This window comes from Gracilinanus agilis, chromosome 6 (genome assembly GCF_016433145.1).
Source record: "Gracilinanus agilis isolate LMUSP501 chromosome 6, AgileGrace, whole genome shotgun sequence".
Lineage (NCBI taxonomy): Eukaryota > Metazoa > Chordata > Mammalia > Didelphimorphia > Didelphidae > Gracilinanus > Gracilinanus agilis.
The window spans coordinates 48,066,544-48,092,252 of NC_058135.1; positions in this window are offsets into that span (position 1 = coordinate 48,066,544).

The following is a 25,709-nucleotide window of genomic DNA, read 5'->3' on the forward strand; positions in this document are numbered from 1 at the left end:
ATATGCAATGGGGATAAATTAGAAGCCTTCCCAATAAGATCAGGAGTAAAACAAGGATGCCCATTATCACCTCTATTATTCAACATAGTACTAGAAACACTAGCAGTAGCAAATAGAGAAGAAAAAGAAATTGAAGGTATCAAAATAGGCAATGAGGAGACTAAGCTATCACTCTTTTCAGATGATATGATGTTATACTTAAAAAATCCTAGAGAATCAACTAAGAGGCTGGTAGAAATAATCAACAACTTTAGCAAAGTGACAGGATACAAAATAAATGCACATAAATCATCAGCATTTCTATACATTTCCAACACAGCACAGCAAGAGGTAGAAAGAGAAACACCATTTAAAATCACCCTAGACAATATAAAATACTTGGGAATCAATCTAACAAAACAAACACAGCTATTATACGAAAACAACTACAAAACACTTTCCAAAAAATAAAACTGGACCTCAACAATTGGAAAGCCATTAACTGTGCATGGGTAGGACAAGCTAACATAATAAAAATGAACATCCTACCCAAATTAATTTACCTATTTAGCGCCATACCTATCAAATTATCAAAAAACTTCTTTACTGAATTAGGAAAAACTATAACAAATTTCATTTGGAATAACAAAAGATTAAGAATATCAAAGGAAATAATGAAAAAAAAATGTGAAGGAAGGGGGCCTAGCAGTACCAGATATCAAACTATACTATAAAGCAGCAGTCATTAAATCAATATGGTACTGGCTAAGAGATAGAAGGGAGGATCAGTGGAATAGACTTGGGGTAAGTGACATCAGCAAGACAGTTTATGATAAACCCAAACAGGCCATCTTTTGGGACATGAATCCACTATTTGACAAAAACTGCTGGGAAATTTGGAAAACAATATGGGAGAGATTAGGTTTAAATCAACATCTCACACCCTACACCAAGATAAATTCAGAATGGGTGAATGACTTGAATATAAAGAGGGAAACTATAAATAAGTTAAGTGAATACAGAATAGTATACTTGTCAGATCTCTGGGAAAGGAAAGATTTTAAAACCAAGCAAGAGTTAGAGAAAATTACAAAATGTAAATTTAACGGTTTTGATTATATTAAGCTAAAAAGCTTTTGTACAAACAAAAACAATGTAGTCAAAATCAGAAGGGAAACAACGAATGGGGAAGAAATCTTTATAACGAAAAACTCTGAAAGGGGTCTAATCACTCAAATATACAAGGAATTAAAGCAATTGTATAAAAAATCAAGCCATTCCCCAATTGATAAATGGGCAAGAGACATGAATAGGCAATTCTCAGGTAAAGAAATCAAAAGTATCAATAAGCACATGAGAAAGTGTTCTAAATCTCTAATAATTATGGAAATGCAAAACAAAAGAACTCTGAGGTATCACCTCACACCTAGCAGATTGGCTAAAATGAAAGAAGGGGAGAGTAATGCATGTTGGAGGGGATGTGGCAAAATCGGGACATTGATGCATTGCTGGTGGAGTTGTGAAATAATCCGGCCATTCTGACTGGTAATTTGGAACTATGCCCAAAGGGCTATAAAAGACTGCCTGCCCTTTGATCCAGCCATACCATTGCTGGGTTTGTACCCCAAACAGATCATAGATAAGCAGACTTGTACGAAAATATTTATAGCTGCGCTTTTTTTGGTGGCAAAAAACTGGAAAATGAGGGGATGTCCTTCAATTGGGGAATGGCTGAACAAACTGTGGTATATGCGGGTGATGGAATACTATTGTGCTAAAAGGAATAATAAACTGGAGGAATTCCATGCATACTGGAGAGACCTCCAGGAAGTGATGCAGAGCGAAAGGAGTAGAGCCAGAACATTGTACACAGAGACTGATATACTATGGTAAAATCACATGTAATGGACCTCTGTACCAGCAGCAATACAAAAACCAGTGCCTGATGGATTCACAAGTAAATTCTATCAGACATTCAAAGAACAACTAATCCCAATACTATACAAATTATTTGATAGAATAAGCAAAGAAGTAGTCCTACCAAATTCCTTTTATGACACAAATATGGTACTGATTCCAAGGCCAGGTAGATCAAAAACAGAGAAAGAAAACTGCAGACCAATCTCCCTAATGAAAATAGATGCAAAAATCTTAAATAGACTCCAGCAAAGAGACTCCAGCAAATAATTAAGAAGATCATCCACCATGATCAGGTGGGATTTATACCAGGAATGCAAGGATGGTTCAACATTAGGAAAACCATCCACATAATTGACCATATCAAGAGTCTAACAAACAAAAATCACATGATTATCTTAATAAAAGGTGAAAAAGCCTTTGACAAAATACAGCATCCATTTTTATTGAAAATCATGAAAGTTGAGGAATAGAAGGATGTTTCCTAAAAAATTATAAACAGTATATACCTAAGACCATCAACAAACATCATATGCAATGGGGATAAATTAGAAGCCTTCCAAATAAGATCAGGAGTGAAACAAGAATACCCATTATCACCTCTATTATTCAACATAGTACTAGAAGCACTAGCAGTAGCAATTAGAGAAGAAAAAGAAATTGAAGGTATCAAAACAGGCAAGGAGGAGACTTAGCTATCACTCTTTGCAGATGATATGATGGTCTACTTAAAAATTACTAGAGAATCAACTAAGAAATTTGTAGAAATAATCAACAAATTTAGCAAAGTTGCAGCATACAAAATAAATGCACATAAATCATCAGCATTTCTATACATTTCCAACACATTAGAGCAGCAAGAGGTAGAAAGAGAAATACCATTTAAAATCACCCTAGACAATATAAAATACTTAGGAATCTATCTACCAAAACAAACACAGCAATTATACGAAAACAACTACAAAACTCTTTCCAAACAAATAAAACTGGATCTCAACAATTGGAAAGCCATTGATTGCTCATCGGTAGGATGAGCTAACATAATAAAAATGACCATTCTACCCAAATTAATTTACCTATTTAGCACCATACCTATCAAACTACCAAAAAACTTCTTTACTGAATTAGGAAAAACTATAACAAATTTCATTTGGAATAACAAAAGATTAAGAATATCAAGGGAAATAATGAAAAAAAATGTGAAGGAAGGGGACCTAGCAGTATCAGATATTAAACTATACTATAAAGCAGCAGTCATCAAAACAATATGGTACTGGCTAAGAGACAGAGAGGAGGATCAATGGAATAGACTTGGGGTAAATGAAATCAGCAAGACAGTGTATGATAAACCCAAAGAGCCCAACTTTTGGGACATGAATCCACTATTTGACAAATACTGCTGGGAAATTTGGAAAACAATATGGGAGAGATTAGGTTTAGATCAACATCTCACACCCTACACCAAGATAAATTCAGAATGGGTGAATGACCTGAATATAAAGAGGGAAACTATAAATAAGTTAAGTGAACACAGAATATTATACTTGTCAGATATCTGGGAAAGGAAAGATTTTAAAACCAAGCAAGAGTTAGAGAAAATTACAAAATGTAATTTAATGGTTTTGATTCTATTAAACTAAAAACTTTTATACAAACAAAAACAATGTAGTCAAAATCAGAAGGGAAACAACAAATTGGGAAAAAATCTTTATAACAAAAAACTCTGACAGTGGTCTAATTACTCAAATATACAAGGAGTTAACCCAATCATATAAAAAATCAAGCCATTGCCCAGTTGGTAAATGGGCAAGGGACATGAATAGGCAATTTTCAGGTAAAGAAATCAAAAGTATCAATAAGCACATGAGAAAGTGTTCTAAATCTCTAATAATTAGAGAAATGCAAATCAAAGCAACTCTGAGGTATCACCTCACACCTAGCAGATTGGCTAAAATGAAAGAAGGGGAGAGTAATGAATGCTGGAGGGAATGTGGCAAAATTGGGACATTAATGCATTGCTGGTGGAGTTGTGAAATGATCCAACCATTCTGGCTGGCAATTTTGAACTATGCTCAAAGGGCTATAAAAAATGCCTGCCCTTTGATCCAGCCATACCAGTGTTGGGTTTGTACCCCCAAAGAGATCATAAATAAACAGTCTTGTACGAAAATATTTATAGCTGCGCTTTTTTTGGTGGCAAAGAACTGGAAAATGAGGGGATGTCCTTCAATTGGGGAATGGTTGAACAAATTGTGGTATATGCTGGTGATGGAATACTATTGCTCTCAAAGGAATAATGAGCTGGAGGAGTTCCAGGTGAACTGGAAAGACCTCCGGGAACTGATGCAGAGCAAAAGGAGCAGAGCCAGAAGAACATTGTACACAGAGACTGATATACTATGGTAAAATTGAATGCAACGGACTTCTGTACTAGTAGCAATGCAGTGACACAGGACAGCTCTGAGGGATTTATGGTAAAGAACACTACCCACATTCAGAGGAAGGACTGCAGGAGAGGAAACATATAAGAAAAACAACTGCTTGAACGCATGAGTTGAGGCGGACATGATTGGGGATGTAGACTCAAAACCACCACACCAATGCAACTAACAACAATTTGAAAATAGGTCTTGATGAATGACACATGTTAAAAGCAGTGGAAATGTGCATCGGCCATGGGTGGGGGGATTGTGGGGTGTGAAGGGGAAAGTAGGAGCATGAATCATGTAACCATGTTTAAAATGAATATTAATAAATGTTAAAAAAAAGAATTATAATGGGAGGAAGGAAGAAATTTGGAAGAAGTTTAGGAAAATGTACAGTGCTTTCAATCACTTTCTGCCAGTGCAATCTTCTTTTTTTTAATACTTCTGTTCAACTGGTGTTTTATCGCTGAATCATGGAACAATACAGATTTTGATTCTAAGTAATTAAAAATTTGTATCTCCCAGAAGGCATTGTAGAAGCACATGGTGGGTGGGAGCAGACTGCAACATCTGATGATGAGTACCTGTGAAGATCAGGAAGAAATAGTATCATTGGGGAAATTCATGACCGAAAAAGATGGGGTTGTACTTTAACAAGAGGAAAGGATTATAGGATAACAGTTTAGCTTCTTCTCATAGTACCAGTAGTAAATTCCTCAATTATTTGGAAAGATTTTATATGTCAAACCCAGGGAATAAGCTTCATACAGGAGAGACAGGAGAAGATGAGGCTTTGATCCATATTGTTTTAAAAAAAGCAAGGAAATCAATGAAAATCATAGATCCAATGTAATCTACATTGTTTAAAAAACCACTCAAATTAGAGTAATTGGAGTAGTTGCCTTGAGGCAGTGAGGTGGCATATAGGGCACTGGGTGAAGCAGGAAGACCTGAGTTTAAATCTGGTCTCAAACACTTACTTGCTGTGTGACCATGATGAAATCATTTAACCTCTGGTTTTCTCACCTGTAAAATGGTGGATCATAATAGCACTTACCTCCCAGAGTTTTTTTGCAAGTCAAATGAGATAATATTTGTAAAAATAATTAGCATAGTGTGTGGTATATAATAGGCATTTTATTTTTTATTTTATTATTTTAATTTTTAAATATCTTTCCATGTTTACCCAATTCATTTTCTTTCCTTTCCTTCTTCCCTCCCCCCTCTCAGAGCTAACAAGCCATTCCACTGGGTTGTACAAATGTTATCATTTGATACCTATTTCCATATTACTAATTTTTCCTATACAGCGATTTTTTAAAGCCTAACCCCAAATCAAATACCCATATATATGTGATAAGTGATGTCATATGTTTTTCTTTTGTGTTTCTACTCCTATAGTTCTTTCTCTCACTGGTTAGCATTCTTTCCCATAAGTCCTTTAGGAATGTCCTGGCTTGTTGCATTGCTACTAGTAGAAAAGACCATCACATCAGATTGTTTCACAATGTTTTACTTTCTGTGTACAACGTTCACCTGGTTCTGCTCATTTTACTCTACATCAGTTCATAGAGGTTCTCCCAGTTTATATAGAAATCCTTAAGATCATCATCCTTACAGGACAATAGTATTCCATCACCATCATCTACCACAATTTGTTCAGCTATTTCCCCATTGAGGGACACCCCCTCGTTTTCCAATTGTTTTTGCCATGAATAATTTTGTACAAATATTTTTCCTTATTATTTTTTTGGGTTACAAACCTGGTAGAGGTATTTCTGAATCAAAGGGTATGAATTCTTTCAAAACTTCCAAATTACTTCCAAATTACCTTCTAGAATGGCTATATTAAATCACAACTCCACCAGCAATGAATTAGTGTCACAATTTTGCCACAACTCCGCCAACATATAATAAGTATTTTAAAAAATAATAGCTCCCTTGAATATTTTTTAAATAATTTTTATTTTTTAGCAAAGTTATCATGGTTACATGTTCTTTCTTTCCCCTTCACCTCTTGACCTCCTCCCCCCTCCCCATGGCCAATGTGCATTTCCACTGGTTTAAACATGTGTCATCTATCAAGACATTTCCAAAGTGTTGATAGTTGCATTGGTGTGGTAGTTTCGAGTCTACATCCCCAATCATGTCCACCTCAACGCATGTGTTCAAGCAGTTGCTTTTCTTCTGTGTTTCGTCTCCTGTAGTTCTTCCTCTGAATGTGGGTAGCATCTTTTCCATAAGTCCCTCAGAATTGTTATGGATCATTGCATTGCTGCTAGTACAGAAGTCCATTACATTCTATTTTACCACAGTGTATTGGTCTCTGTGCACAGTGTTCTTCTGGCACCCTTGAATATTTTTAATGTCTCAAACTGCAGAATTTGTGAGTTCTGAGTCAGAAGATATCATAGGGAAAAAGACATGGATAAAAATATTTATAGCCACACTCTTTGTGGTGGCAAAAAACTGGAAAATGAGGGTATTCCCATCAATTGGGGAATGGCTGAACAAATTGTGTTATATGCTCGTGATGGAATACTATTGTGCTTAAAGGAATAATAAACTAGAGGAATTCCATGTGACCTCGAAAGACCTCCAGGAATTGATGCAGAGTGAAAAGAGCAGAACCAGGAGATCATTATACACAGAGATGGATACATTGTGGTAAAATCAAATGTAATGGACTTCTGTACTAGCAGCAATGCAATGACCCAGGACAATTCTGAGGGGTTAATGGAAAAGAACGCTACCCACATTCAGAGGAAGAATTACAGGAGTGGAAACATATAAGAAAAACAACTGTTTGAACACATGGGTTGATATGCACAAGATTTGGGATGTAGACTCTAAACGACTACAATTATCAATAATATGGAAAGAGGTCTTGATTGATGACACATGAAGAAACCAGTGGAAATGCGCATAGACTATGGGGGGTTAGGGTGGAGAGAGACCAAGAACATGAATCATGGAATCATGGAAAATTTTTTTTTCTTAAAAAAAAAAAAGAATTTGTGATATCTGAGTCAGCAGATCTGTCCAAGAAAATCATGGCCATAGGCTTCTTTTTAACTCTGTTCTCTAAGCTCAATGGTATCATAAAGAATTAATATACTGTATATCTTCTGTCTTTCTTCAATTAAAAGCTGTAGTTTTAATCATATTTTATTTCTTCTTTCCATGATTCCCAATTAAGAGAAGTTTCAAAATGAGGATGACTTTCATGAATGTAATTGATGTTTCTTTTTCCTCAAAAGCTTTCACAAAACAACAGCTTTGGGGGAGTCCCTTAAAGTAACTCTTTCTAATAATGTTTAACCCTTTACTCGATTTTTCCTCTGAGGCAAATGGCCCATCAGAGTTTCAGCGATTCTTTTTTGAGTCTTTTTTTGTTACTTCAAAAAAGCTGGATATATATACAACTAGCCTTATCTTTTATGATTATCATACTGCCACATATATAAGAACTCAAATTACATTTCTTGTAATAATCAATAGTTTTGCCTCTTACTATCATAGCAATGCCTATGATTAAGGGGCTCAAAGACCAGCTTCTAGATTTATGAATATCATAGTGAACTGACAAAAGGAAATTAATTTTCCTGTTTACACCAAAATGAGAGTCAAATCATATAGATATTTTCTTCTGTCATGCAATATAATACAGTAAAAAATCCCTATATTTAGAGTCAAAGGACCTAGGTTCATATCCTAGCTTTCCTCATCTGTAAAACTGAGTGGATTGAACTAAATATCCTTTATGATACTTTGCAACTGTGAATCTATGTTATTGTGATTATTCTCCCTACTATATTCTATGTTTAGAACTGGTAGGGATCTCAAAGATCATCTAGCCCTAATCATTTTATAGATGAGGAAATTGGAGTAATAAGGAAACCAAGGCTCAAAGAGTTTGAGACTTGATCATGGTCACTAAAAGTGGATTTGAACCCATACAATCCGACTCCAGAGCTAGTCATGTTCATTTCACAGTACCACATAGACCTGGCAGTTGCTTAATGTAGCCCAGGGATATATTCTGTCCTTTGCTCAAATCATGCTTTTACAATGTTGAATCTCAATTGGAGCCAATGGTTAGACAAAACATATTCTAATAACTCTGCTAAATTATTGCAATGAATGTATCACAGCAACATGCATTGGAAAAGATCTGGGTCTGGGTGTTAAAAAGCTTTTCCCCACTACATTTCCAGTCATTATTCCCAAGTGGGATTCCAAAGAAAAATTTGCATATAAAGATTCACTCTTATGGAGAAGAGATCCTCCTCCACTCCTGAAAGGCACTGTGGTATAGAGAATTGCAAAATGAAATAAAGATCTGGCATTAACAGGTGTGAATATATGCTCATTCCCTAAATGTCTTTTTCTGCAAAACTGGTATAATACAAGTATATTGTGATGAAATAATAGATATAAAAGATGTAAAATCCTATTTCTGGCATATTTGTTGCTTAAGTACTTCAGTCATGTTCAACTCTTTGTGACCTCATTTTGTTTTTACTTTTGTTTTTGTTGGTGTTTTTTTTTTTTGAAAGATACTAGAGAGTTTTGCCATTTCCTCCTCCAGCTCATTTTATAGATGAGAAAAGAGAAGCAAACAGGATTAAGTGACTTGTCCAGGATCACACAGCTAGTCAGTGTCTGAGGTCAGATTTGAACCCATGAAGATGAGTCTGGCTACTATCTTTATAATCCAGCAAGTGACTTAATCTCTCCTTGGTCTAAATAATGCTTTAATACAATTAATTATTTTTTTAATTTGAATATTTTCCCATAGTTACATATTTCATGTTATTTCCCTCTCCCCCAAACCTCCCTAACCCACCTTAGCTGATGCACAATTCCACTGGGGTTTACATGTATCACAATTAATTCTTAATTGAAGGTAAAATGCCCCCCTACATTGATAGAAGGCATTTCCGCATCAAAGTGATCTCTTTAAGAATGAAATAAAAAATTCAGTCCCCATCTTCTTCCTTGTAAAATACTAAACAAATGCATTTTTTATATAACCATCTTGTTTTATAAAAATCCATGAGTGTTTCTGTATTAAGTTCCATAATCCTCTCCAACCTGTGAGTAAGAGAATTGGGCTCATTATGAATTTTTTTCTATTTTTCACTCCTTAAATTAACATTGTAACTTTTTTTTAGGATTACCTCATAAATATTTAATAATTTTTGTTTTTAATAAATCATACGTTCTGACGTTCTGTAGGGCTTAATTTTCCCTACCTCTCCTCAACTTGGAATCTGCTTCTGAACCTAGTAATCCATAAGCTAACTCCTTTTCTCTGTGATATTTTTTTCTGAGAGACTACATTTTCTTTCCTGAATTTCCCAGTCTCATATCTAGCTCTATTCTCTTGAAGTAAGTTAAACAAGTCATTTTCTCCCCTTTTTCTCGGCTGTTTTTGTGACTTACATCCTGTTACCTGACTTCCCTCCACTCTATCTTCCCTCTCTTGTCTATATTTAAGAATAATCACTCATTCCCTTCACAATTTACCATTGACTTCATTCCTTGTTACTTGAATATCTACAGCAAAAGCATACAAGGAGATGAACAAGTTGAGGGTGTTTTTTTTTTTTTTTTGGTATTGTTGCCAAGGAAACCACTTTCTCTGAATCTCTGTTGGATTTCACACATTTAGACCAGTTTGGGCTACATTTGGATGAACTGGGAAGATTTTCTTTACTAGAGATAGTATCCATCTCCTTTGGGGCAATAATTATCCTGAAACTAGTCTTCAGATCCACTAGGAAGTAGTCACTGGATGTCACCTTGAGCCCTGATTTGTAATTCCTGGGATGAGAGGCACATAATTGGGGATCATTCCTTAGTCCTGTCTGGCTTTTAGTAATCCACATAACACACTGATACTGCCCATGGGGTTTTCTTGGCAAACACACTCTAGTGTTTTGCCATTTCCTTCTCCCTCAGACTAAGGCAAACAGAGATCACATAACTGGTCACCAACTGGGGTCACAAAATTAAGTGTGATGGTAAGAATGACTTGCTAGGGTCACATAGATGGTAAATATCTGAGGCTGAATTTCATCTCATGTCTACCTGCCTCCAGATGCAGCACACTATCTACTTGATGACCTAGATATCTCAAAGTGGGATGTCAATACTCTATCATAGAAATAGAGCATGGAAGGTAGAACAACCCAACTAATGAAATTTTCTGACCCTCTGTATGTCTAATGCATATATGTGTGATCTCCCTTAATAAAATGCAAACTCCTTGAGGGCAGAGGCTATTTCATGTTTTCCTTTTTATTTCTAGTGCCTAGTACCATGACTAACATAAAAAAAAATTTGCTCTGTGCATTAGTTTTGCTATCCATAGTCCAACTTTTTCATTTTACCTCAGTAGAGTTCAAGATGGATGTGGCCAATTTAACAAAATTCAGTACCTGGATGGCTAAGTGACAGTGATGCCTAGCTCTGGGCTCTTGTCATCCACTGGTAGTGATTAGTTCCATCAAAGAAGAGGAGGGCTAGAGGATAGACAATATTCTTTAATTGATCTTACAGAAATCCTTAGCATCTCAACATAATTTTCCCACTAAGCTGTTCTCTCTGGACACCTTCTTTTAAAATTATTCTGCAAATCAGGGACCTTTATTCCAGGGAAAGCTCCTCAATTTAGTAGATCATAGGGTTACCCTGAGTGACCATTTTTATTTATTGTACATGCTTATCTACGATGTCAATCATATCAATACTGAAAACTCTTTGGGGGGGGGGGAAAGCTATGTCTCTTCCTTAATAAATATTACAAATACTTGTTTCTTGCATATTCATGTACCTCAGCTTATTCTCTTTATCTCCTTGAATTGTTTTTCCCTTGGCCAAGGGAGGTATCTCACCCTGAAGGAATTTGGCAGAGTGGTTTCTGGTGATCCTGGTCTAGGACCAGAGCTCATATGTGCTCTCATTTGCAATGGGGGAGAAATACGTTGTCTGGATGATGTATATTGCCAAAGCCCTTTTTTATCTTGTTCTTCCTTCCTCTGTCCTTGCCATCCTCACAATGTTCTTTTCTTTCCTGTTTTGGCTGGTATATCTTCCCTCCCTTTTACAGGTTAGTGATTCTACTTCTTTAGGCATAATTCATAGCCTCAAGACTAAGGTTGCTGCCAGTTCAAACACTTGGTTTCTGTTCAGAGACCCCTCAAATTTGAATATCCACATATTATATACACATACATATATATATAATTGTGTGTGTTTATATATATATATATGTGTATATATATATATACACTGTAATACATGTACACATAAATGCATGTAGGCATAACTATTTATAGATCTGTATCTATTACATATAATATATCTAGACCCATAACATGAATATTATGTATATATGCATGTACGTTTATAAATACACCTGTGTGTATCATTTAAAATGAGTCAGACTAGCCTAGTTGTGATTTATTTAGTTATGGTCAAACCTACACCGGGTATTCAGTCATTAACTATTCATGGACCACGACAACTTAAACAAATTAAAGAATATTGTCTACCCTCTAGCCCTCCTCTTCTTTGATGGAACTAATCACTACCAGTGGATGACAAGAGCCCAGAGCTAGGCATCACTGTCACTTAGCCATCCAGGTACTGAATTTTGTTAAATTGGCCACTTCCATCTTGAACTCTACTGAGGTAAAATGAAAAAGTTGGACTATGGATAGCAAAACTAATGCACAGAGCAAATTTTTAAGGAATAAAGTAAAAATCCAGAAAGTCTTTTCTGAGGTTTTTGTGACGTATTATTTAAATATTATTTACAGCAGCAACCAAGACTGTCAATTACAGGCAATAAAACCAACAATTTTTTAAAGTCAAAATAAAATGTATGAACTAAGTCAAAACAAACACAAATAAGAATAAATCTCAAGAGAAAAATTATTTCATGTGCCTAAAAATACCAGATTCATTCTTCCCCTTTTTATTTCCAGATGCAAGGAGTAGGGTTTTCCCCCTATTTAAATTCATTACCTTTTTTTTGCATTCACTCCCTTAAATCATACATTAGAATTTAGTGGGATGGGAGAACTTTGGAGATGATTTTACTGACCCCCTTCATTTCCTTAATCCCTTATATTAGATAGAACTTGCCTCCAAATTAGGTCAAGAAGATTCTGAACCATAACTTGGAGCCATTGTGAAGTATTTTAAGACCTGCATGGTTGTCTATATCTCTAAGTAAATTGTATGCATTCATTTAACATTTGTGTTTTTTTTTTCTTTTCAACAACTTCAACTGGACAATCATTTGAATTTGAAAATTTGAAATGTAAACAGCAATTTATAGTGTCACACATTTCTAATATTTCTGTTTCTCAGTATAGTGATAGATATGGCAGGAATCTGTGGGAAATTAAAGCATAAAGGAGAGAAGACCAGGATCTGTCCTTACATATATCTGCCTTACATTTTCTTTGACTGATGCACAATTGGTTGAAGTATAAGATTGAGCTACTAGCTCTGGGTCCAATAGAAAATCTAAAAGTCCCTTTTGCTTACTTACTGATTTAGAGGATTTCAGGCTAGGAAATATTTGCCTAGAATGAATTATGCATAAAGATCATAACCAAAACTCTTCAAACAGTAATTCTACTTCATTTTTTATCTTTGTCTATATCACCAGCATTTGCCAAAGTGTTCTGGAAGCAAATAGTTAGAACTTGTTGATTAATTTATTCATTCATCAAAGAATCACTTACATTCACTTTATAAAAATTTGGAAAGGAGTTGTGCTGAACTTGGTCTCTATAATTTTTTTTTAATGAAACAAAGATGTAGATGAAAGAATAATGTCAAAACAAGGAGAATGTCTAACTTGATTAAGGAGAAACTCTTATCAAATAAATTATATTGCTTATCAGATGGACACAGTTTTTCTTTTTTTTTTTTTTAACTCTTTCCTTCTGTCTTAGAATTAATACTAAGTATTGACTCCAACACACAAGAACAGTAAGAGCTAGGCAATTGGGGTTAAGTGACTGGCCCAAAGTAACGCAACTAGGAAGTGCCTGAGGTCACATTTGAACTCAAGACCTCTCATCCCCAAACCTGGGTTTCTATCTACTAAGGCACCTAGCTGTCTCAATTTAGCTTATTTTAGTACAGAAGCCAACCATGCCTACGCTCTGAGCTTTGATGCATTAATTACAAATAATGCTTACTTATTAAAGCAAATTATTTTTAAATTATTTGAGTAAGAGTAAACGTGAAAAAAGTTTTTAAAATGTGTTTAATAATAATAGCAACAATAATTATAAATGTCATACTTTAATAACATTTGATGCTTTACAAAATTCTTCCATATTTGCTTTCTCTTTTGGTCCCCATGGGTTTTGTGAGGTATATAATGTAGTTCTTATCTCTTTTTTTACAGATGAGGAAACTGAGTCTCAGAAACATTAAGTAACTTTTTAAAAGGAATTTTGTTGATATCTTTAGAAATATTGCCATACTCCCCAAAGATCATGTTCCACAATCAACCTTTGTAACAAAAATATTATTATAATTAGGCAAAATAAGCACATACATTGGCCTTATCTCAGTCCACGTACCTGATTCTTTACCTATATTCAGCCACCTTTCTCCCAAGAAGAGAGAGACCATTATACTGTTAGGGCACTGAAATCAAGAGTTGTTGCATTAATTAGAGTTGTGGTATCTTTCAATGCTCTTTTCCCTTCCATGAGTAATTATGCAAATTTTTATCCTTATTGTACTTCTGTTATTCTTCATTAGCTCATTTAACTTTTTCAAAATATCAAATCATTTGTAATAGACAATAATATGCCACACTTTGTTTAGCTGTTCTCCAATTAATAAGTATACATTTTATTCACAGTTCTTTGTTATGATTTAAAAGGGCTGTTACAAATAAGTTATTTACGTAAAGTGGACCTTCCTTCTTCTCTGACCTCCTTGGGGTATTATCTTGGTCAAAAGGTGTGTAAAATTTTATGCCCTTCATGTTATATATTTCTAAATTGTTTTCTAGAGTAGTTAAATTAATTCACAATCTCTTCACCACTAGTGCATTAATGACTGACTGGCTCCTATAAGCCCTCTAACATATATCATTTTCATTTTTTGTTATCCTTACCAATTAGATGGATATGAGGTAAAATTTCAAAGTTGAATTTATTTGCATTCTCATATTATTGCTTATTCGGAGCATTCCTTCTAGTGTTGTTAACAGCTTACATTTCTTATATAGAAATATGCCTGTTTATATTCATCTGTCTATTGGTGAATGGCTCTTGTCCTTATGTATGTATATAATTTTCCCAAATATGTTGGATGTCAGAACTTTATTAGAGATATTTGTTGCACAGATTTTTTTCTCTCTCAGTTGATAGCTTCTCTTCTGATTCAAACTGCATTGGTTTTGTGCAAAACATTTCCAAGATCACAACTAAATCTGGCTTTTCCTTGTTTCAGAGACACCATTCTTTAGTCATTCCAAATTATTGATACATTGCCCTACTTGATTTGCTCCAACATGTGGGATTTGCTTCTCTGGCATTCCCTCATACTAAATGAAAGACTGTATGACCACATAAATAATCATATAAAAACAAGGGAGCCAGGGATATAGCCTCTAAACAGAATAGCATGCAGAGCTCCTTCTCAGCTCATGAGAATGAATGGGGCAACTAAGTGGCCAAGTAGATGGAGCACTGGACCCAGATTCAGGAAGATCAGAATTCAAATGCAGCCTCAGACAATTGATCTCTGTCTTAATGTCCTTAACGGTAAAATGAGAATAATACCAGCACTCACTTAGCAAGGTCATTGTGAAATAATATTTGTAAAGAACTAAATACCATGTAAATGTTTATTCCCTTCCTCCTTCCTCCTTCCTCCACATCCTGGTGGTGATGTACATAGAACGAGTGTAATGAATTTAGTAGGTATTTCAGTTTATATAATCATTTGGCATAACCCCTAACCTACTTACCTATAATAAAAATATGGTGAGAATATTTAGAATTTTATACTTACATACATTACAAAATAAAAAACAGATAACACTTTAATGGCCAAGTCTTTTTTTACTCAATATAAATAAAGTCAAATTTTAGCACCTTTCTGGAAATAACAAACAGGAAGTCTCATTCATAGCCAACATTGGAATGAAATGAGCCATAAAAAAGAGGAACAAAACTAAAAAGTATTTTTGGTAATTAATGCAAATCCTAGAAAGACAGAGCAGATTTCATGATGGTTCATATTCTAATTATTTAAAAAGAAATAAAAGAAACCAACCAAAATCTCTTCAAAGCCTAGTACTGTTATGATTATAATAACAGATAATTTGGAGAAGCAGATAAATGTTTCAGAGCCAAATATAGCTTTAAGTCAAGAGCCCTAGATTGACAGACTACAGTGAGGAAAGGAGGGGGTAAAACACTCCTGGCTCCCAAGCCCCTCCCCCTCTAACTGCTTCTACTTCAGTTGGTAATGAAGACAGCAATAGGATTCTTCTGGTAAGTTTCTCTTATGGCTGAAACCCCAATAATGTTCTTTTCTTAAATTTATATTCCTCTCAGGTCAGTTAGAGGAGATATATAGAAATTATTTATCTAACTGTTGAGGACAGAGTAAATCTTAAACTGGCAGCCAACAGGATTCAATCAAGAAGTTCAGACTGAATTGTAAGTATCTTCCAAATGATTATCAGGCACAGATTTGAAGGGTAAAAGTTATATTAGGAATTAACAAGGAAAATTATATAAATCCAGGAAGGGCTTAGGATATATGAAAGGTGCCCCTAAACTGTTAAATTGATGCCCCCTTCTTCCTCCTCACTGGAGAAGATGAAGCACTTAACTAAAACTGGCTCTTTTGCTATAGATAAATATCTTACTCTCTAATTACTAAATAATTATATAACTATTTTAATGAAGAATAGAAATGACAAATAGGCTAACTCTATGAGTAGAAACTACTGGCTTAAGCTACAATGGTTTCTCAGGAGAAAACCCAAGTCAAGAGAAACAAGCAGAGTATCTCCTCACATCCAATCCCACCAAATTAACTGACTTCAACCCTTCTCAACTGCCCCTCACCCAAAGTTCTCCAGGGGGGTCCCCTGGAATTCTGGGTGAGGCTCTCCCTGTACCTTTGCAGGGATTCCATGTTTTGCATCTGCACACAACAGTACTTAGGAAGGAATGTTGTTTTACATAATCATAATAATATTCTATTTATAGAAATGGAGAATTAGTTTTGGAAAATATATGGTTCATTCACCACATCTTCATGTCACTCTAACAAACACTAACTGGTAAGTTTTGTAGAGTGAAGGAGAAAGTTAAAAAGTCATATGGTGATCGACAGGTTATGACCACACTGGGATGTTGGGAATTCTGTGGTATCAGTAAGAAGTTTTTCCTAGCAGAATCTTCAATTACAAGGTAGCAAAAGAAACAGTAAATAGCAATTCACTGATTTGGTAGTGTTTCTTAAAGTTGCAGAGATCATTTTGTGAGAGCTTGGGAATTTAATGGATAGAATATAGGATCTGGAGTTAGGAAGACAAGAGTTCAAATCCAGCCTCAAACACTTACTAGCTGTGTGACCCTGGAAAAGTCAATTACCCTCTATTTGCTAATTATAAATATTTGTTGTCTGTCATTCCACAAAAGAGGGAAGGTGCTGAATTTTTATAGACTGCAGTGACATATTGTACAATTTCTGCTTTTTCCTTATGTAATTTACACTGAACAGTAAGTCTGGCTTCCTTAAGTATAATCCTCCTGTAAGTTCAAGTCACAGTGACCTGGTCTTCAATGATCACCACAAACTTTTTTGTTTGCATAAACAAATCTGCATAACTTAACCATTTTATTCAGTGCTTCCTGGTCAACATAATAGTTGCTGAGTTCATGTGGATGTCACTATTCATGGATTTTAGTGATTATTAGAGGCAGTTAGATGGAGTCAGGAATTTGTTATTCACTCAATAGCAGTTGTACCAAACTCCTTGTGACCCAATTTGGGGTTCTCTTGGCAAAGATATTAGAGAGGTTTGCCTTTTTTTCTAGGGACCATTTTACATATAAGGAAACTGCGGCAAATAGAGTTAAGTGACTTGCCTAGTCACACAGATAGTAAATATCTGAGGCCAGATTTGAATTCAAGCAGATGATTCTTCCTTACTACAGGTCCAGTTTTCTATCCACTGCAATACACAGCTGTTCTATGAGTTAGGAAGACCTGCATTCAAATCAAGCCTCAGACATTCACTAGCTGTTGACCCTGAGCAAGTCAGTTAACCTGTTTGCCTTAGTTCCTAAACTTTAAATTGGGAATAATAATTGCACCTATCTCTCAGGGTTTTAATGATGATAAATGAGATAATATTTGAAAAATGCTTAATGCAGGTCCCAGCACATAATAGGCACTAGATTAATGCTTATTTTATTCCTTCTTTCCTTCCGTACTTTATAGGTTACAACCTGAAGTAAACCACAAGTGGTTGTTTTGGACAAACTCGTTCTTCTGAACTTCTTATTGGTTTTGACCACTGTTAAATGAAGTGATGTCTACCTCTTCCAAAAGGATGCCTGTCAATTTTTTACACTTTAATCATGTGTTCTAAAAATGTCTACCAATTCTCTTCTTACTTTTTGGTACAGAAGTATTCATCCTTTTATTACTGCCTCAGGGTTACATGTTCTCTGTGACCTTAATATTATATGGTGCCTTGTTAAAAATACATTCCAAATCAGTTATGTTCAATCATACCAATATTTTACATTCAGCCTGGTATTGCAAAAATGTTAATGATATACAACATGTTATTTCCATTCAGCTTTGATTTTAGAAGTCTCTTAACATATTCAGATATCAATTTCTATTTCAAAGCTTTCTTTTTTGATATGTTTTGATTAGAAGAAACCAAAGCAGTTGTAGGCATCCAATGGTTCAATTTGATTTCAGGATACAAGATTTAAACATTCATTCTTTTTCCATATATAATGGTAGTATCTGATGAAACCATTAATGAGGAATAGATTCAAAGACTGCAATAATGAGACAAATATGGTAGTATAGGAAAGTAATAAATGCTGAATGGGATGTGGCAAAACTTGAACACTAATGCATTGTTGGTGGACTTATGAACTAATTCAACCAATGTGGAGGGCAATTTGGAACTGTACCCAAAAGGCAATAAAATTGTGCATACCCTTTGATCTTGTAATACTATTACTGGGTCTATATAGCAAAGAGATCATTAAAAGGGGGGAAGGACTTGTAAAAATATTTGCTCTTTTTGGGGTAGTAAAGAATTGGAAATTAAGGGGAATGGCTGAACAACTTGTAGTGTATGTTGATGAAGAGATACTATTGTGCTGTAAGAAACAATGATTAGGATAAGAACAGAGAAAGCTAGAAAGATGGACAGAAACTGATGTTGAGTGAAAGAAGCAGAAGTAGGAGAAAATTATACATAGTAAAAGCAATATTGGTCAATGATCAACTGTGAAAGACTCAGCTACTCTCAGCAAAACAATGATCCAGGACAATTCTGAAGGACCTATGACAAGGAACACTATCCACCTCCAGAGAAAGAACTGTTGGAGTTGGGTGCAGATACAAGCATAAAATTTTTCATATTATTTTATTTATGGTTTTATTTGGGAGTTTTGGTTATACACAAGTATTCTCTTACAACAATGACCAACATGGAAGAGTATTTTGCATAACACATGTATATGCCCAATCAAATTGCTTACGATCTCTGTGAGGACGAAAGGGAGGAAAGGAGAGAGACAATTTAGATCTTAATATTTTGGAAAATGTATGTTGAAAATTCTTATTACATGTGATGGGGAAAATAAAATAACTGAATAAAGAAAAATGACTTTGATAATTAATAAAGGGTATGTAGAATCACTGAATAGATAATGAATTATTCATTATATACCTGGGACTATGTGGTGCAAACTTTTTGCTCCTCAGAAAAGATATAGTTTTCTTCTATTTATAATTTTTAAATGATATCAGCTCTGAATTTTTTAACAAAAGCCTAAACACAAATTGTAGTATTTGGTGAGATAATTATTGTTCTCAAAATTTTAATAGTGTGGACATAAATTTATCCTCTCTCAGATCTAAATACACCTAACAATAAAAGAAATAAGAAAGAAGTTAAAGAGATGAATAGAGAGAAGTTAGTTATGATAGCCCTCTGGAGAATACTGAATTGCAATTGAGAGGACCTTTCCTCAGACACACATGATGCCTTCAAAAACATAGACCACATATTAGGTGGTAAAAAGCTCAATAAGAAATGAAGAAAAGGATCAATAAGAAATGTACCCATTTCAATATAATATGATAAAAAATTACATTCTATTCAGTTAACAAATTCATAGGTCCTTTGTAGTATAGATCAAATACTAATTGGAAACTAAACAATTAAAAAATGAGTCACAGAAAAGTCATAGAAACAATCAATAATTTTATAAAGGATGAGAACAATGAAATGATATACCAAAATTTGGAGAAGGCAATAAAAATAGTAGGTAGAGGAAAATGTATATCTCTCATTGCTTATAGCAGCTAGGTGGCAAAGTCAATAGAATGCAAGATTTATAGCCAGAAATATCTGCGTTCAAATTTTGTCTCATACAGTTATTAGCTGTGTGACTCTGGGTAACTCCCTTAATCTTGTTTGACTCAGTTTTCTCATCTGTAAAATGAGCTAGAGAAGAAAATTGTAACAACTACAGTATTTTTGCCAAGGAAACCTCACAATGAGGTCACAAAGAGTTTGATATGACTGAAATAACATATACCAAGTGCTATCCACTTTCATATTAAGATCTGATGGAATCAAAGTACAGATAAGAGCATTAAAAATATTTTTGGGTGGTTAAGATGGCAGCAGAGTAAAAAGCAGGTGCTTAATCTCTCTTAACCGAAACATACAGGACTCCCCAAGAAGACATGAAAACAAATCCAGAGGAACAAACAGACCCCACAACAGGACACAGCATTGGAGGTATGTGGAATGGGACATTTCCATGCTATAAAGGGGTGAAACAGCTCTCACTAAAACGCGAGCTGAACAACCACCTCCACCACCCCACACCACCTACAGTGCCAAAGCCAGTGCACAAGAGTTAGAGCAATTTGGGGCACGGATGAAGTCCTTGGAAGCTACCTGGGGTCACTAGGGCCTGCTCTTGAGAGCAGTAAGACTTAAGACCCCAAGAGGCTAAAGAACGCGTGTGGACTTCGAACACAGATCTAGAGCTCAGACACAAGTGTGGGCACAGATGCAAGCCCAGACAGGAATCCTGAGCGCAGGTGAGGACTCAGATATTGAGCGTAGGCAAGGACCTTGAGTGTGGACCCAGTGCAAAAGGGGTTCACAACTGTGGAAGCAACACTCTGAGACTGTTAAAGGAGCCTCTGTCAGAGGAACAAATAAGGGGACCACCAGGAGGCTTGACTCTGAGTACAACTGAGATCTCAGGAGCCTAAAGAGCGCAGACAGACCCTGAGTGTGAGGATAAACCTGAGAGGGCACAGGGCTAACAATGGCAAGCCAGAGACAAAACAGCAGAGGAGAACAAACAAGTAATCATATCCAAACCTTCCCAAAATAATGAAAACTGGCCACAAGCTATTAAAGAGTTCAAATCTGAGATGGTGAGAAAGATGGAAGAGATTTGGCGAGGGAAGTGGGAAATAGCTCAAAAGAAAATAAACAGGTTAGAAGACAGAAAATCCCAATTGGAAAAAGATGTCCCAAAATCAAACAAAATGCTAAGCAAATTGGAAACCAAAATCTGGCTAGAAAATAACAGTTTAAAAGGCAGAATTTTGCAATTAGAAAGTGAGACTCAGAAATCAAATGAACTGATAAGCAAATTAAACACCAGAAATGACCAGATTGAAAAGGAAAACCAAAAGATTATAGCTGAAAAACAGTCCGTAAAGGCTAGAATTGAGCAATTATAAGCTAATGATCTCTCAACACAGCAAAAACAATTAAAACAAAGTCAAAAGACTGATAAAAAAAGAAGGAAACATGAAATACCTCAAGGAGAAAGTGACAGACCAAGAAAACAGGTCTAGAAGAGACAATTTGAGAATCATTAGACTTCCTGAAAAAGCAGACATTAATAGAAATTTGGACTCCATACTAAAAGAAATTATTCAGCAAAATTGCCCTGAAGATTTACAACAAGAGGGCAATATAGACATTGAAAGGATCCATAGATCACCCTCTACACTAGACCCATAAAAGACAACCCTCAGGAATATAATTGCCAAATTCAAGAGCTTCCAAGTAAAAAAAAATTTTACAAGAAGCCAGAAAGAGACAATTCAGATATCAAGGAGCACCAATCATGATCACACAGGATCTGGCAGCCTCCACACTAAAAGACCGCAAGGCTTGGAATATGATATTCAGAAAGGCAAGAGAACTGGGTCTATAATCAAGGATCACTTACCCATCAAAACTAACCATATGTTTCCAAAGAAAAGTTTGGGCATTCAACAAGATAGAAGATTTCCAAGTATTTGCACAGAAAAGATCAGGACTAAATGGAAAGTTTGATAACCAACCACAAAAATCAAGAGAAACATGAAAACGTAAATAAGAAAGAAAGGGGAAAGAAAGAAAACTCATATTTTTTAAATTCCCCTCTTTAAGGGCTTCAATAAGATCTAATTATCTGTGTTCCTATGTGGAGAAATGCTATGTATAATTCTCCGTAGTGAACTCTATTCACTATTATAGTAATAGAAGAATTATTCATAGGGAGAGGTTGGAATACTAAATGGTCTAAGATGATACTGGGGTAGGAAAGAGGGAGGTGAATAGAAGAGGATGCCAAGAGAAACTTGAATGAATAAGAAAAATAGGATATTCTATTACACACAAAGAGGGCATGGGAAGGGGAAGGGATGAATACTATTATAAGATAGAGAGGAAGAGAGCATTAAGAGGTAATAGTTAAACCTTACTCTGAGTGAAATTAACCTTGAGAGGGAAGAGTAGCTTCATCAGTTGGGATATAAAATTCTATCCAACCCTACTGAGAAACTCAGAAGGGAAAAACCAAGGGGAGCAGGGGAGTAGGGAGGTCATAAAAGGGAGGGGAGAAGAAGGGGGTGAGAATTCATAAGGCCTTAAAAATAAATAGAGGGGAATAATAAGGGAGAGGGTGGAAAGGGTAGTAAATCAAGGGAGGGGACAAGGGTTATTGGCATAAAGCAAACCACTGGTTTAAAAGGAAATAGTGTAATAAGAAGTGGTAGAACTAGGAGAGGATACCAAAATGTTGGCTAATACACAACTGGTAATTATAACTCTGAATTTGAATGGGATGAAATTGCACAAATAAAGGTAGCAAATAGCAGAGTGGATTAGAAACCAAAATCCTACCATATGTTATCTACAAGAAACACACATGAGGTAGGTAGACATACACAGGTTTAAGGTCAAGGGCTTGAGCAAAATTCTTTGGGCATCAAATGAGAAAAAGAAGGCAGGAGTGGCTATCATGATTTCTGACAAAGCCAAAGTAAAAATAGATATGATTAAAAAAGACAGAAAATGTCATCACATCCTGATTAAAAACAGTATAGATAATGAGGAAATAACATTGCTCAATATGTATGCACCAAATGACATAGCAACCAGATTCATAAAGGAGAAACTGGCAGAGTACAAGTAGGAAATAGAGTGTAAAACCATACTAGTGGGAGATTTAAATATCTCTCTTTCAGATCTAGATAAATCAAACCAAAAAATAAATAAGAAAGAGGCAAGAGAAATAAATGAAGTCCTAGAAAATTAGATTTAATAGATATGTGGAGGAAAATAAATAGGAACAAAAAGGAATACACCTTCTTTTCAGCTGCACATGGTACATTCACAAAGATTAACCATGTAATAGGGCATAGAAACCTTGCAAAAATATACAAAAGAGCAGAAATAATAAATGTAACCTTCTCAGATCATAATGCAATAAAAATAATAATTAGTAAGGGCACCTGGACAGGCAAATCAAAAACTCATTGGAAATTAAATAATATGATTCTCCAAAACCAGCTAGTCAAAGAAGAAATCATAGAAACAATCAATGCTTTCATTGAAGAGAATGACAATAATGAGACATCCTACCAAACTCTGTGGGATGAAGCCAAGGCAGTACTCAGAGGGAAATTTATATCCTTGAGTGTATACATTAACAAATTAGGGAGGGCAGAGATTAATGAATTCGGCATGCAACTAAAAAAATTAGAAAGCATGTTCTGGGTTAAGATGGTGGCAGAGAAAGAAGCAGCTCTTAACCTCTCCTGACCGAAACACACAAAACTCCTCAAGGGGACATAAAAAAAAGTCCAGATGAACGGAGGAACCCCACAACAGGGCACAGCATGGAAGGTATGTGGAATCGGGGCATTTCCATGCTATAAAGGGGTGAAACAGCTCTCACTAAATTGCGGGCTGAGCAACCACCCCACTCTCACCCCCTCCACACACAACAACTATAGCCCTGAAGCCAGTTAAAAAGAAACAGAGGAAGTTTGGGGCACCCATCAAGTCATTGGCAGCTCCGGGGCCTGTTCCTGAGAGAAGAAAGATTTAGAACCCCAAAAAGCTAAAGAAAACACACAAACCCTGAACACGGGAGCAGGACATAGAGAACGGACGCAAGGCACAGAACATGGGCTCAGAACCCAGGCTCAGGCGGAGTCGTGGGTGGAGGCAGACACAGCCACAAGCTAAAGCTCTGAAACCCTGAGTGGGGAACCAGTGCAGATGGGTATAAGACTGTGGAAGCAGCGTCACGAGACTTGTCAAGAAACCTCCAGCAGAGGATCAAGCAAGGGGGTCCACCAGGGGGCTTGACCTTGGAAAAAACCAGAACTCAGACCTCAGGAGCCAAAAGACCGGCGGAGAGACCCTGAGTGCGAGGATAAACCTGAGAAGCTGCTGGGCTAACAATGGCTACCCAGAATCAGGAAGTTCAGAAGAGAAAGATTAACAACAAGAAAAAGAAGTCTTTAACACTCAACAACTTTTACACAGAGAAAATCCAGACAACCTAGCAAACAGAGGAGGAGAACAAACAAGCATCCGGACACTCCTCAAATAAGGAAAACTCCTCACAAGCTATGGAAGAGTTCAAAACTGAGATTTTGAGGCAAATGGAAGAGATCTGGCAAGAAAATAACAATTTAAAAGGTAGAATCTTGCAATTGGAAAGTGAGGCTCAGAAACAAAATGAACTGATAAGCAAATTGAACACCAGAAATGACCAGATTGTAAAGGAATACCAGAAGATTATGGCCGAAAACCAGAAGATTATAGCCGAAAACCAGAAGATTATAGCCGAAAACCAAAAGATCATAGCCAAAAACTGAAAGATTATAGCAGAAAACCAATCCCTAAAGGCTAGAATTCAGCAATTAGAAGCTAATGAGCTCTCAAGACAACAAGAACAAAGTCAAAAGACTGAAAAAATAGAAGGAAACATGAAATATCTCAATGAGAGAGTGTCAGACCAAGAAAATCGGTCTAGAAGATACAATTTGAGAATAATTGGTCTTCCAGAAAAACCAGAAATTAATAGAAACCTGGACTCCATACTAAGAGAAATTATTCAGCAAAATTGCCCTGAAGTCCTACAACAAGAGGGCAATACAGACATTGAAAGTATTCATAGAACACCTGCAACAATCGATCCAGAGAAGAAAACGCCCAGAAATATAATTGCCAAATTCAAGAGTTTCCAAGCAAAACAAAAAATCTTACAAAAAGCCAGAAAGAGACAATTCAAATATCAAGGAACACCAATCCGGATCACACAGGATCTGGCAGCCTCCACGCTAAAAGATCCCAAGGCTCGGAATACAATATTCAGAAAGGCAAGAGAGCTGGGCCTACAACCATGGATCAACTACCCATCAAAATTGACTATATACTTCCAAGGGAAAGTATGGGCATTCAACAAAATTGAAGAATTCCAAGTATTTGCACAGAAAAGACCAGGGCTAAATGGAAAGTTTGATATCCAACCACAAAAATCAAGAGAAACATGAAAAGGTAAATAAAAAACAGAGGGGAAAGAAAGAAAACTTATAATTTTTAAATTTGCCTTTTTAAGAGTCTCAGTGAGATCTAATTATCTGTATTCCTATGTAGAGAAATGTTATGTATAATTCTCTGTAGCGAACTCTATTCACTATTATAATATTCACTATTATAGTAATCAGAAGAATAATTCACAGGGTGAGGGTGGAACACTAAATAATCTAAGATGACATGGGGGATGGGAAAGAGGGGGT